This window comes from Nothobranchius furzeri, chromosome 11, assembly GCF_043380555.1.
Source record: "Nothobranchius furzeri strain GRZ-AD chromosome 11, NfurGRZ-RIMD1, whole genome shotgun sequence".
Lineage (NCBI taxonomy): Eukaryota > Metazoa > Chordata > Actinopteri > Cyprinodontiformes > Nothobranchiidae > Nothobranchius > Nothobranchius furzeri.
In genome coordinates, this window is record NC_091751.1 from 67,141,628 (window position 1) to 67,156,039 (window position 14,412).

The following is a 14,412-nucleotide window of genomic DNA, read 5'->3' on the forward strand; positions in this document are numbered from 1 at the left end:
GTAACTCTTGTAAGCATCTTAAACTGAGAGTTTAATTAAAGCTTCAATTCACCCTTTAACTGAAACAATCAGCTTCACAGTTTTTTTTTTTCGATCGCTTAAACACTATAACCAACCTTTTGAACCCAGATTCCCTGAACCATACACACTCTTCCCTGCTTTAACACACGAGTCAGATTTGGTGAACTGTTACTGTAAAACTCTAAACACAAATCCCAACATCTTTCAGTGCTGACGCCACGTGGTCATTTAGAAAGCACGAGCAGTCAATCATGTTTACTGAAGTCAGAACAGCTTGAGCTCAATTAGCACACATTTAACCATCTGGACACACTAGGAGTCCCAATTTAACACACACCAGTCAGAAACTCTGGTCGGCCCGGGCCGGGTAGCCCCAGTCGGCCCCAGCCTGGCCCGGTTGATTCCACACATCCTTGTCTTAAGCCCATGTGGGCTGATTCTACCCACCAATCAGAGGCTTGCTCTAATGGAAGGTGTGAATTTGCTGTCAGCAGTGGGTGTGTTGGCCCTGGTCGGCCTGAAGCAGACCCCCTCGAGAAGAGGGCTGAGAATGAGCCTTGGTTGGCCCGGAAAAATACCAGGCCACCCAGATATGTAAACAACCTACGCTACCCGGCCCGGGCCGACCCGGTACAGATGGGAATGGCCCAAAAGTCAGCTCATTCAGGTTTGAAACAATGGATCCAAGGAGATGCAAAGAAAGAGGTGGAAGAGGAGGAGGTGCAAAAGGAGTAGGATGAGAAGGAGGTGCAGGACACCAGGGAGGAGGAGGTGGAGGGAAGTTGCAAGGGCAAGCAGACAAGTGGTCTCGGATGAAATTCGACCCACTTTAGTGCTCGAGGTGCTGAGGTGGAATAATGTCTGTGGTGTGTGTTGTACCGTATGGTTCATGAATACAAATGTGCAAATACATCAGTTTCATCTTTTGTGTTCATCGTCTGAAAAGGTTTTTGTGGGGAAGAACCACAAGCAACATAACTTGCCAGTTTTGCAATTGTCTTTCATTTATTGCTCCAATGTGTAAGACTATGTTGTAGTGTGTGTGTGTGTGTGTGTGTGTGTGTGTGTGTGTGTGTGTGTGTGTGTGTGTGTGTGTTTGAGGCCTTGTGTGTTCTCTGTGGGCAAAGTGGTATTTCAGGAATAGAGGGCGGTTTTGAGTGTAGAGCTTCATTTTGATGTTTGGGATGTTGGGTGAGATGTTCTAGATTTGTGTTTCCTGTTTTGAGAACACGAGGCATCGTTTCAACAAACGTGTTTATGCAGTCAAGAGAAACTGTAACAGCCCGTTGATAAGGAACTGCAAAACCTGTTAGAGACATCTGGGTTTTATGCAACCTGTCCGATGTTCCTGACAAGAAGCCAATGCATAGATGCTCCAGGTGTGTGTGTGTGTGTGTTTAAAATATGCTAAAAACCGAGTGAAGTGGTAAATATTTGCTCTCAGAGTAGGAAATCAACGTTTGAGATCCAGGGATGTCCTAACACAGACACCGTAGCTTTAGGTCTCTCCATCACCGAGGTGCTTTAGTAATGTTTGGATTATGTTGACCTGCCGGTGATTACATGACATTAAAAAGTAAAAGCCTTGTTCCAGCTGCAGTAATCTCTTTTCCCATGTGAGCCTTCACTCTGTCCAGCAGGGGGCAGTGTAATCTCACCCCAGTGAGGTTGATTCATATTTGTGTGAATAAATGTCCTGCATTGTTGTCATTTTCTGTTAGATGAGTATGAAAGTGAATGAGCTGAAAGCCTAATGCTGCTGGATGCAGTTATTATAAGCACCATGGCTGAAACTAGGATCGTTGCACTTCATCACACTAAAAACAGCAGACTGGATTTTCTCAGTGACCAAAAGGCTGTCATCATCAAACATCTCCAACTGCGTGTTTTTGTGTCCGGAGAGCTGGTGGATGTGAGAAATTAGGTTAAAACCTCTTTATTCATCTGACCTGGTTGGTAGCAGGACACTTTCAAAGATAAGCTCCCCAGATGCTCCCCCCTCCTCTGTTTTGTTAACAGAGTTCCTAGTTTCCTCGCCACCCTGCCTCATTCCAAAGATTATCTGCAAATGCAGGACCACAATCCTCTTTGCTCATGCTCTCCGTGTTTTTATGTTTTTTATTCATTTTTTCTATCTTGGTTCTGGATGTTCTGGGTGTGCTCTTATTTTGGTGCACAGATGTTTGCTCTAAGTGGAAGAAACGAGTCAGCCACCCCATAATAATGTGTATTTATTGAAATGAAAAGAAAGACAAATGTAAGAGTAGTTTGTGCAACCCCCCCCCCCCCACACACACACACACATCCTCCTCAGCCTGTACTCCAGTTCACACTGCTGCTCTCCTGTTTCCGCCAGCACATCAATTATGTAACAGCAGATTTATAAAGCCTGGGGATAAAAGTTGTTTTTCTTTCCTTGCTTCTTTATATCTCGTTGAAATAATTGGCACGTTCTTGCTTGGATTTGCATCAGCCTGTGTGAACAGACACCTGTTTGTGCTTACTCACATCCTGCTGTTGACACATGACATGCAAAGTTCTCCTTTTGAGATCAGATTTGTTTTGAACATGTCAGGAAATAAACAACGTTATATTTAGCAGACAAACTCCTAAGGAGTGCAATAAAGGAAGACTATCAGGTAAAATGCTATGGCAAGTGGAACTTATAGTGAAATAATCTTTGAATGGTCGTTCTGTTTCAATTCAATTCAATTCAAGTTTATTTATATAACGGTAAACCACGACAAGAGTCGTCTCAAGGCACTTCACATGGTAAACATTCCAATACAGGTCAGTTCATTAAGCCAATCAATAAAACGTTTCCTACATAAGGAACCCAGCAGATTGCATCGAGTCACTACCTAGTGTCAGTGTCTTTACAGCAATCCTCATACTAAGCAAGCATGCAGCGACAGTGGAGAGGAAAACGCCCTTTTAACAGGAAGAAACCTCCAGAGGATCCTGGCTCAGTATAAGCAGCCATCCGCCACGACTCACTGGGGACAGGTAAACACACACACACACACACGCACGCACGCACGCACGCACGCACACACACACACACACACACACACGCACGCACGCACGCACACAACATATATACCAAGCAGTGTTTCTATGGTTACATTGTGATTTCTTAATAAATATTCTATTTGGTGAGAAATAAACTTTATTGTATTTATCCTTCTTCCGGCTCTTGGAGGGTGCAGACGCTTTTTTCCTCCTCTCCTCCATATCTTATCCTCAAGGCCCTTTGTCTGTCTCTGGGTGCACGGCTGCTTCTGCATTTTTCTGGAAATTGGAAACTGAAATTCACTAAAATGGATCTCGTCAGCTGGTCTCAATGCAATTGATAAAATCTTTTCAACGATGAGAACAGGAGAAGTGGCTCCCGGATGCCCCGCCGGGACAGACCCAGTAGGACACATCATGGACTCCTGGAAACAGTGGAACTTGATTTGTTTATCTCAGCTGTCTGTGGAGGACTCTGAAGACGTGTGGATATTCGTGGTGTTGGTGTCAGGTTTCCTGCTCATTGGCCTTGGAGGCTACCTGGCTTACTGGAAAATGAACGAGCTGTCAAGGAATATTGGCCTGATCCCGGAGCTCAGAGATGGATTGCACCACGCTGTGAATTCACAGACTCACATAATTGTCAAGATGAATCGTCAGCTTGGGACTTTGGCCGAGATTCATTATTGGCACAAAAGATGAATGTCATCAAGGAGAGACTGGACGAATCAGCACGGATTGGGATAGATCAATGTCCATTATTGGGATTTTGAGAGGTTGAGGACCAACAAACTGTAAGACAGAGAGGAAATTATCTCTGTCTGGCCCCAAAACATCTAATCAGAATCCGGCGTCCTTGAGCCTGCAAGGCTCCAACGAAAACTCCCCCCTCAGAAGATATGTGGAATGTGCCGTCGCTATGGCAACTTAACTCTGTCTCCCTTCCCAGCCTGGGCGGGACTGCGGGAAGGCCGCTGAAACGTTCCAGGGTCACTGCAACCCTCCAACCCTCAATGCTCTTCCCCCTATCCACACTGAGGTGACATGCGCTGCTTATCGTGGCTGCAGGAACTGAAGCTGGGATAGTCCCAACCCACCACCCCACCTAGTGGACACTTATGTTGTGTTGTCTGAAGTCTGTTGCATATCTGTCTGAGGTGTTTTTTTTTTGGAGAGCAAAGCTGCCCTCCTGGTGGAGGATTACTCTGAAGTGCCTTTTTTCCCTCCACTTGAACCAATCCTCATGTAACCCTCTTATCTCTATTAAGGTAGCGCGACTCAGGGTTGCGAATGACCACAGTCACCAATTCTTGTCATGTGTCTTGCCCATGTATGTCTGATCTCTGAATTGTGTGTACTGAAACTCTAATTTCCCTCTGGGATTAATAAAGTATCTTTGATTTGATTTGATTGATTGATTTGATCCTAGTGGATCTATAATTAAATGGGTAAACTAGTAGTAGCACATTCAATGTCAAAGAAAGTAAAGTGTTATTATCAGGAGAGGGAGAATGTTTAAGTGGTTAGCAACAGTGTTCAAGCCAATGGCCCCCTCCATGAGACCACCACAGCTCAGCAGAACACCAATGTAGCTTCCTCTGGGGAGAAAAACAGAGAAAAAATAAAGTTAACAGCTGAAATAGCAGGAAATAATACAGTTAAAGAGCAAATTGTAGAAGAAAGTAGTCGAGTGTGGAAAGTGGTCAGTGTGTCCTCCAGCAGTCTAAGCCTGTAGCAGCATAACTACAGAGATAACTCAGAATAACCTAGCCTTTTAGATGGAGGCACTTTGGAGGCAGGGTGATGAGCTACGATGTAGCCACAGCTGCCCTGGGGCACATTGACAGAGGCGAGGCTGCTGAGCACAGGCGCCACCAGTCCCTCCGACTACCACCAGCAAGCAAGGGGGGTGAAGTGTCTTGCCCAAGGACACAACAGCAGAATTCTCTGTCTGGAGCCAGGATTGAACCTGGAACCTTCCGATTACTGGACAACCCGCTCAACCTGTTGAGCTACTGCTGCCCAGTTGCGCCACTCTACTCCCCAACTTGTACAGATTTGGGCTTACATCAGATTTTTACCATAGGTCCTATCAAATAAAAATATTTTAAGCCTAGTCTTAAAAGTAGACAAGATGCCTGCCTCATGGACTAAAGCTGGGAGCTGGTTTCACAAGAGAGGAGCCTGATAACCAAAAGATCTGCCTCCCATCCTATTGTTAGATATTCTGGGAACCACCAGTAAACCTGCAGTCTGAGAGCGAAGTGCTCGGTTAGGAACATATGGAACAATCAGATCACTGATGTATGATGGAGCTTGATTATTAAGAGCTTTATATGTGAGAAGGAGGATCTTAAAATCTATTCTGAATTTAACAGGTAGCCAATGTAGGGAAGCCAAGACAGGAGAGATATGATCTCTCTTTTTAATTCTCATCAGAACTCTAGCTGCAGCATTTTGGACACGCTGAAGACTTTTAACTACATTCTGTGGACTTCCTGAGAGTAATGAATTACAGTAATCCAGTACTGTTTTGACTTGCTCAGAACTGCAGCACATCAGGAAAGTATTCACAGCTCTTCTCTTGGTCCACTTTGTGGTCACAGCCTTTTGGAAATTAAAAAAGTGGATTAAATATTCTGAAATTAGATAAAATATTTTCCCATGAAGCCTACACAAGATTTTATTCTGAAAAAAAAGGGAAGCTGGGAGGATTTGTGATTTTATCCTGACAAGATCAGACGGATGACCACCTGGGCAATTATCTGCACTGGTGGAAGATTAGGAGGTGGTGGAGATGACGGAGAGTGGAGGGTTGTCGGGTGGAAGGACACTGTCTGTGATGAGGCTCCATGAAGACACGGGCAGAGTATCCCTCTGCCCTGCCATGTGAGTAGCGGTCTGTGACGAGGTGTGACCTGCCGGTGTGTGATTGAGAAGTGACTGCTGTCTAAACTCACTGACAGGCGGGGCCCGCGACTGAGGAGGACGACAGCGTGGCACGGTGGTGCGGCCAAACCGGTGATTGACCTGCATGAAGCAAGCGATCAAGGAGAATGGCAGCGTGGCGGACAAGTGCCCTGAAGGAGGCGGTGTGACAAGGCCAGAGGACCGAGGAGGACGGTTCTGCAGAAGAGGAACCTGCCCCACAGCACCCAGATAAGGCTGCAGACTCTCTCTGGCCCAAGTTCCGGCAACTGGTTTTATTTTGACTGGCTTAAAGCTTTTTAGTGACGTTTTTAGTTAGCTATTTCTTGAATAAACCCTGGTGTGGTGGTTAAATGGCTGATTTTGTTAGTTTTTAGCAGTCGCTCTCAACTTTACCTGGTGTAAACCTTGGGTGGGATTTTATATTCTTGTGTCATTTACTGTAGTCTACCTACCCGGTAGGCAGGTGCCACATTTGTATCTCAGGGTTATGGAGTGCGAGATTGATAGGTGGATTGGTGCTGCGTCTTCAGTGATGTGGACGTTGTACCGACCTGCCATGGTGAAGAGAGAGCTTCTTCTGACCCGAATCATGGAACCACCTGTGTGGCCTTATGAGGAAGCCCTTTGGAGTCAAGTTTTAATAAAATACAATCAAAACGGTTGTAACATAAGTAGGGGCTCATCCGGGATAAAACTGACTTTGTATTGTTTGATATTCTCCTTTTCATCAGTTAAGCCTGTGATAAAAAAAACATTTGGACAACTTTTTTACATTTCAGTGGTTGTTGTTGGTTTCAGAATGAAGCAGCACAGTTCTTGAATATGGCTTGATTTAGTGTGAAGAAATTCATGGAGGCTCCATCCCATGAGTCTCCTCATAGAAACAAGCCCCCCTGAAGATTTCTACCTTAGTCTCGAAATTCTGACCACTGGCCTGAAAATAGACCGAAAACGACTTGTTATGGAGCATCTGGAAGGACTTGGAATGTTACAGACTGAAACTAAGACCGAAAATAAGACTAATCCAGAAGGCTCTGCTGAACCTGGTTTAGAGGCTGACCCTGATCCCAGCTGCTGGGGAACCAGAGATGTAGAGAGCCTTAAGGGTGGAGCTGTCCATGGTGCTGAACAGGGGACTGTAGCAATGTCTTAGCAGCCTTAATGGTGATGGCCGAAACAGAGCTGAGCTGAAAATCACAACTCTCGATTTACCGGTTGATCTATGTTCCTAACCGCACCTATGGTCACAAGTGAAGAAAAGTTTTCTCCACAGGGTGTCTGGGCCCTTTTTTAGAGATGGGGTGAGAAGCTTGGTCAGCCGGGAGGGGCTCAGAGTAGATCCAATGCTCTTGCACATCAAGAGGGGCCTGTTGACGTAGCTTGGGCATATGGTTAGGTGTCCTGGATGACTGCCTGGCAAGGTTTTCCAGGCATGTACAACTGGAAGAAGACCTAGGGAAACCCAGGACAGGCTGGAGGTTGTCCCTCATGTGGCCAAGGAACACCGAGCACCCTCGATCCAAATGGCAATGCTGTAGCTCTGTCAGAGTGACCATCAGGGATTTCCCAAATGCTCAAATTGCTCCTAGATCTTTATAGTTTTCAGCCAAACAATAGAGACAGTAGTGGCTTGTTCAGCGTTGGTTTTGTTTGACAGATATCTCCTGAATCACTGGACAGATATAAAAGAGCACATTCTCACACCTGAAGCAGCTAAGACTGACGAAGCGTGAACAAGCATTTGTTTCCGAAGCTTTGGCGATGTTCTGTGCCAGAGCGTTGGTTTTTGAAGCCCGTGGGCAAACACACATTTCACGGACATTTAACCTCTAACTGCTTGCTATTTATTCTTCCCCTCACACCCATCCTAACCTTAACCCAGTTTCTCGTTCTAAACATCCCGTTAACCGTGTTTGAGATGGACAATACAACTAGAAACAAAGTTTCATTTCAATTCAATTCAAAAATACTTTATTAATCCCAGAGGGACATTGATTGCTGTAGTAGCTCAGAATAATAATAATAATCAAGTCACCAAAGAGATGTTGTATATTACAATGGCTGTTGGCAGGAAGGATCTCCAGTAGCGGTCAGTGTTGCAGCCAAACTGAAGAAGCCTCTGACTGAAGACACACTTCTGTTGTCGGACAGTCTTGTGAAGAGAATGCTCAGGGTTGTCCATCATTTTCTTGATTCTCTGGAGAATCCTTCATTGCATTATCTCCTCCAGTGGTTCCATAGTCGTCTCCAGAACAGAACCGGCCTTTTTTATTAGGCTGTTGAGCCTTTTCAGGTCCCTGCTTCTGATGCTGCTACCCCAACAGACGATGGCTGAAGAGATTACAGTCTCAACAACAGACTTGTAGAAGATCTGCAGCATCTTGCTACAGACATTGAATGTCACGTTGCGGGTGTGGATGATGGCGGACCGTGTGTGGAGGAGCTGACCCGAAGGCAAAAATGCAGGCTCGGATAAAGTAAAAATGGTTTTAATAACAGAGCGGGAACGACAGGACAAAAACAATGCTGACATAAACACAATGATCTGACCAAGACTGATACAAGGAGGGAGGTATAAACACACAGGGCAAATGAGGAACACATGGGCAGTTAAACAAGGGGCAGGTGAAAACAAAAAGGACTAATCAAGGGCAGGAGAGAGACAGTCAGGGAGGCAGGGGCAGACCGTGACAGTACCCCCCCCCCCCCCCCCCCAAAAAAAAGGGGCGGATACCAGACGCCCACATAGCCACATAACACAGAAGACTCGGGAACACTTGACTCGGGAACACTTGGACTCGGGTGACTGGAACACTTGGACTCGGGTGACTGGAACACTTGGACTCGGGGGAATGGAACACTTGGACTCGGGACACAGGAACACTTGGACTTGGGAGACTGGACCACTTGGACTCGGGAGACTGGAACACTTGGACTCGGGAGACTGGAACACTTGGACTCGGACACGTAGACTCTGGAACTTGGACACTTGGTTGGCAGAGCAGGGGCCTCTGAAATAGGCAGCACAACTCTGGCTTCGGAGAGTTCCTTGAGCTCTGGTTTGGGCTGCAGTAGCAGGACTCTGAAGAGGCTGCAGAATGAAGGACCTGCAGGCGTAGGCCCCGCAGGTGTAGACGAAACTGCAGGAGCGATGCGAGGAAACCCAGCTCGGCGGCAGGTACTCGACAAACTGTCTGAGCAGGTGCACATCACGATCCAACTGGGTCCAAAGGCGGAAGCTCGGGTGAAGGGAAGCAGAAATGGAGCAGGAAGTCCAGCCCTACCACCCCAAAGAATGTTGGTGTGCGTAGGGGGTTTTACCTCACCAAAACTCCAGGATCCGCAGGTTCCGTGGGAAAACAGGATGGGGCGAAACAGCAGGTGAGGAGAAATGATTTTGACCACCCCGAGAACAGGTAGGATGCGCCAAAACCTCCCAATGGGCTCGACCCCCAAAAACAGGTAGGATGCGTCGAAAAACAAAACCCCTCAGGCCAAAATCTCCCTCCGCTAAAAAGGGAGAAAAAGCAAAAAAAAAAATCCTCCAGGGAGATGTTTTGAGCTCACCACAGGTCCAGGTTGGTCAGGTCATTCTGTCACGCTGCGGGTGTGGATGACGGCGGACCGTGTGTGGAGGAGCTGACCCGGAGGCAAAAATGCAGGCTCGGATAAAGTAAAAATGGTTTTAATAACAGAGCGGGAACGACAGGACAAAAACAATGCTGACATAAACACAATGATCTGACAAAGACTGATACAAGGAGGGAGGTATAAATACACAGGGCAAATGAGAAACACATGGGCAGGTAAACAAGGTGTCAGACGTGCTGGAGTGTGAAGCGGAGGTAAGGATCCAAACACGGGTGAAGAAGGCAGGTAAGCAGACAGACAGGCACGGTTAACAAAGGCTTTGATATATAACACGCTAGGCATAGAAGCAATGATCCAACACGAGACACAAAACTGAAGGGGTTTAAATACAAGAGGGCTGGGAGCTTGGGTGATTGGGAAACGAGAGGCAGGTGGGAGCAATTAACATGGACACATGACTAAACAGAACGGGGAGACAAGTCAGGGCGTGACAGAGCCCCCCCCCCCCCCCCCCCCCCCCCCCCGATGGAGAGGAGGCAGGAACCAGCAGAGTCCGGGGGCCTGCGCCTGGGGCAGAGGAGGTGACGACGGGCTCTTGGGGGCCTGCGTCTGTGGCAGAGGAGGCGTTAATTCTAGTATGTAGATTATCTACACTACATAATCCTGCTGCCACGTCTCAGTGAAACACAGAACACTGCACTGCTGAAACTCTGGCTGAGTCCTTGAAAGGGCTTGGAGTTAATCCATCTTGGCCAGTGATCTCACATTGCCCATTATGGTCGATGGAAGAGATGGTTTGAATTTCCTGTTTCTCTGTCTCCGTTTTGCTCCCTCTCTGCACCCACGCTTCTTGCGTTTTACCTCATTTGATATTTGTGGCTTCAGTTGAGGTATTATTTCAGCCTTTCCAATGTTAATCAGCTGCTTCTGATTGTAAACCAGCCCGTTGCCATGGTTACACATAATAACAAATGCACAAAAAGTGAAAAAAGTGAAAAAATAGCAGTAAAAATCCTCTAAGCTTCACAGCACCAGAAACAGAAAAGTAGAATGTCCACAAAAAAAATACAGTTTTTCTTGAGAAACTGGAAGAAAAAATGTCCAAGAAAAGGCAAAACTTACATATAGTCAACAGAGCTACTCCAACATGCAGCCACCCAGAGCAGCGCAGTTCCAGAAATGCGTGCGCAAGCAGGTTAAGGTTCGCATAAGGGTGAGGGGAAGGTTAAATTGCAAGAGGGTAAAGGTTATGTTAGCATCCCAAACATGCTCAGTGGGTGACATGTCTGGTGAGTATGCTGGCCATGCAAGAACTGGGATGTTTTCAGCTTCCAGGAATTGTGTACAGTGTAGCATCATGAAATGTCCTGTTTTTGACCTAAAGATTATGCTCTGCTGCATCTGCTCGAGTGGAGACATAATGTCTCTGACACAGGCCTAATCTACATGAGATATTGGCCAAGGTCTTTCATGCCCTCTGTTCATCTGAACTGCCTCACCTCTTTACAGCTCAAGACAAGACGGAGAACTCTCTTGATAAATACATAATCAAACAACGTTTGTTATTCCCAATAATAATGTGAGCCCAATTTTCAATCAATCTGTGAAATGGCAATGTTATTACTTGATATTATAATTCTGTGATCAGTAGTATTTTACAAGTAATTATAATCTTGGACAGCTGCACTAGACACGTGATGATGCAGAGTAATGCTAAAGTCACATGATACATTTCCTTTTGTCTGATCCAATCAGAACCTTCGTTTCTGATGCGAGGCGTGGTTTTCTGTGGTGTTTGAATAAGCCCTCATTTGCATGTCAAATTCTGATTCACCAGTAAACCAAAATATGAGAATTATAAAATCTATTCCACTTCTCCTTTAGTTCAGTTCAAAGCGTTCTAGAGAAGTTCGGACAGGCCATCCGAACACCACTTCAGCCGAAAGAACCTTGCTCGACAAGCTGATTAAAATCTGTTGCACGTTACACCTGACCGCAACGGTTCCTTCAGAATAAAAGCTGAAACTTACGACCTCCTCAGGGTCTCGCTGACGCCAATACCTGTCGTGACCTGGGAGCATTCCGAGACTACACTGGTCGGCACAGCTGCTGTTTCTACTGGCTTAGGTACCAAGGGGGGTCCACGGACCTCGACATTCTGGATCTAAACGGAGGCTTCCCCCTGGGGTACGTAGACCGACAGACGCCGTTTCATGTGTGTTATGAATCTCCAACTAAAGTTTAGAGCAAAATATTCACTCCCACTCAAAACTAAATGCTTCTCCGGATACGAGGTTCAGATAACAACATTCCACACATATATATCATTCATCTCACGTCTCATTCCACTTAGTTCGTCAGTGCACAGAGTGTTTAAAGTTATTCTTGTTTAAATTGTGTAGAAATAAATTTCTTAATTATTATAAACCTGACTCTCTCTTTCCTTGGAGTTTATACGTAGTGTCACATAATCCCTGCAATAAAAAGTTCTGATCTTCTGGTTAAAATATTCAAAGATCCATCAGATTGATATTTCATATTTCTATGGAATCTCACATTTTATGGTTCGTAAGTAAGATTTAAACTACCCATCGTCACAACAGATTCTTGCAATATGGGGCCGTGCGTTATCACGTTGCAACATGAGGTGATGGTCGTGAATGAGTGGCACAATAATGGGCCTCAGGATCTCATCACGGTACCTCTGTGCATTCAAAATTCCATCAATAAAATGCACCTGTGTTTGTTGTCCATGACATACACCTGCCCATCCCAGTACCCCGCCGCCACCATGGGCCACTTGTTCCACAACATTGACATCAGCAAACCGCTCACCCACACAACGCCACACACGCAGTCCGCCATCTGCCCTTAACAGTGAAAACCGGGACTCATCTGTGAACAAAATGTCTCTCCAACATGCCAAATGCCATCGAATGTGAGTATTTGCCCACTGAAGTCGGTTACGATGACGAACTGCCATCAGGTCCAGAACTCGATGAGGACAACGAGCATATTAAGGTAACGCAACTCAGGGTTGCGAATGACCACAGTCACCAATTCTCATCATGTGTCTTGCTCATGTAGGTCTGATCTCTGAATTGTGTGTACTGAAACTCTAATTTCCCTCTGGGATTAATAAAGTATCTGTCATTGGTTGATTGGTTGATGCCGATGAGATGACTTCTGACAGTTTGTGCAGAACTTCTCTGGTTATGCAAATCGATTGTTGCTGCAACTGTCCGGGTGGCTGGTGTCAGGGGATCCTGGAGGTAAACATGCTGGATGTGAAGGTCCTGGGCTAGTGTGGTCACACGTGGTCTGTGGTTGTGAGGATGTACTGCCAAATTCTCTGAAACGCCTTTGGAGACGGCTTATGGTAGAGAAATGAGCATTCATTTCATGGGCAACAGCTCTGGTAGACATTCCTGCAGTCAGCATGCCAATTGCACTCTCCCTCAAAGGTTGCAACTTCTTTGGCATTGTGTTGTTTGATCAAACTGCACGTTTCAGGGTATCCTTTTATTGTGGGCAGTCTAAGGCACACCTGTACATTAGTCACGCTGTCTAATCAGCCTCTTGATATGCCACACCTGTGATGTGGGATGGATTATCCTGGTAAAGGAAAAGTGCTTACTAACACACGTGTAGACAGATTTTAGAACAATATTTCAGAGTCATAGGTGTTTCGTAGCATGGCACGCCAGCCCCATGCTTCCTTGTGGGTAGCATTAGGTCTGGAAACTCTTCTATTCAAATAACCCCACCCCCTGAGATTTCTAACCAAGCCAATCAATGCTGAGCAGCTTACGTCACACACTGCAACGCTCAGTTTCTCATATGGCGTCTGAAGCGAAGCTCGCTGCGGCTCTTTCCTCTGTTCTAAATGGCGAACATTTCTTTAAAACCACAACAAGAAGACACGCTAAAAACCTTTCTTCTTAAAAAAGATGTTTGCGCCGTTGCCAGACGCCATTTTTGACTACAGCTAAAAAACCACAGTGTTGCGTGGTACAGTCGTCATTTCCGCCTTTTTTCTGGATATTTTTGAGCTGGCTAGTCCCGCCCCTCATGTGCCTCTCTGCCTGTGAGTAACCAGATTAGTTCTCCGTTTAGAATTAAACAGTGGACAAGTCTGGCAGGCCAGGCTAGGTGTTTTGTGCACGTAAAAAAATGTTTCATATATTTGAGTTCAGCTCATGAAAAATTGGAGCAAAAACTGAAGTGTTGCGTTTATATTTTTGTTCGGTTTATCTCCAGATGTTCATTACTGATTGACTTTTGGAGTTCACTCAATTCAAGATGGCTGTCAAAGCTAATCAGCATTGGCGAACAAAAATGGTGATGACTCTTTGTTTTACAGATATAATAGAGATAAACATTAATGGAATAATCTACTTTTATGTTTAGCTGTTTAAATATAAAGATTGAATGGGTCAGGAGCCATTGAGACTAGAACCTGATTGAGGTGCCAGATCTGTCTTGCTTCTACCATGATCCAGTCCAAACCAAACCCGGGATAAATGAGCAAAACCAGGACATCCAGCTGTTGGTGGCGTGAGTTATAATGGTGTCAGTGTTTCAGCAGGTCATCTTCAGGACCTGGGCTGTCCACTGGAAAGTGTTTGTAAAATTTTTACTAATCGAGTTTAGATCCTTTTTTTTTTCTTTTATAGATCAAACACTCTGGCCTTCAACTTCTTCACTCCATCTTTCATTTCCTCCACACTCTCTCATGCCTCGGCGTGACTCAAGCCTTTAGGAACACATTCTTTCCCACGCTGCTCCTTTTCCTCTGCCACCCATGGATGTAATTTTCACTTTAGAAGTGGGGTGGGGGGGGTGGCGGGGGGGGGG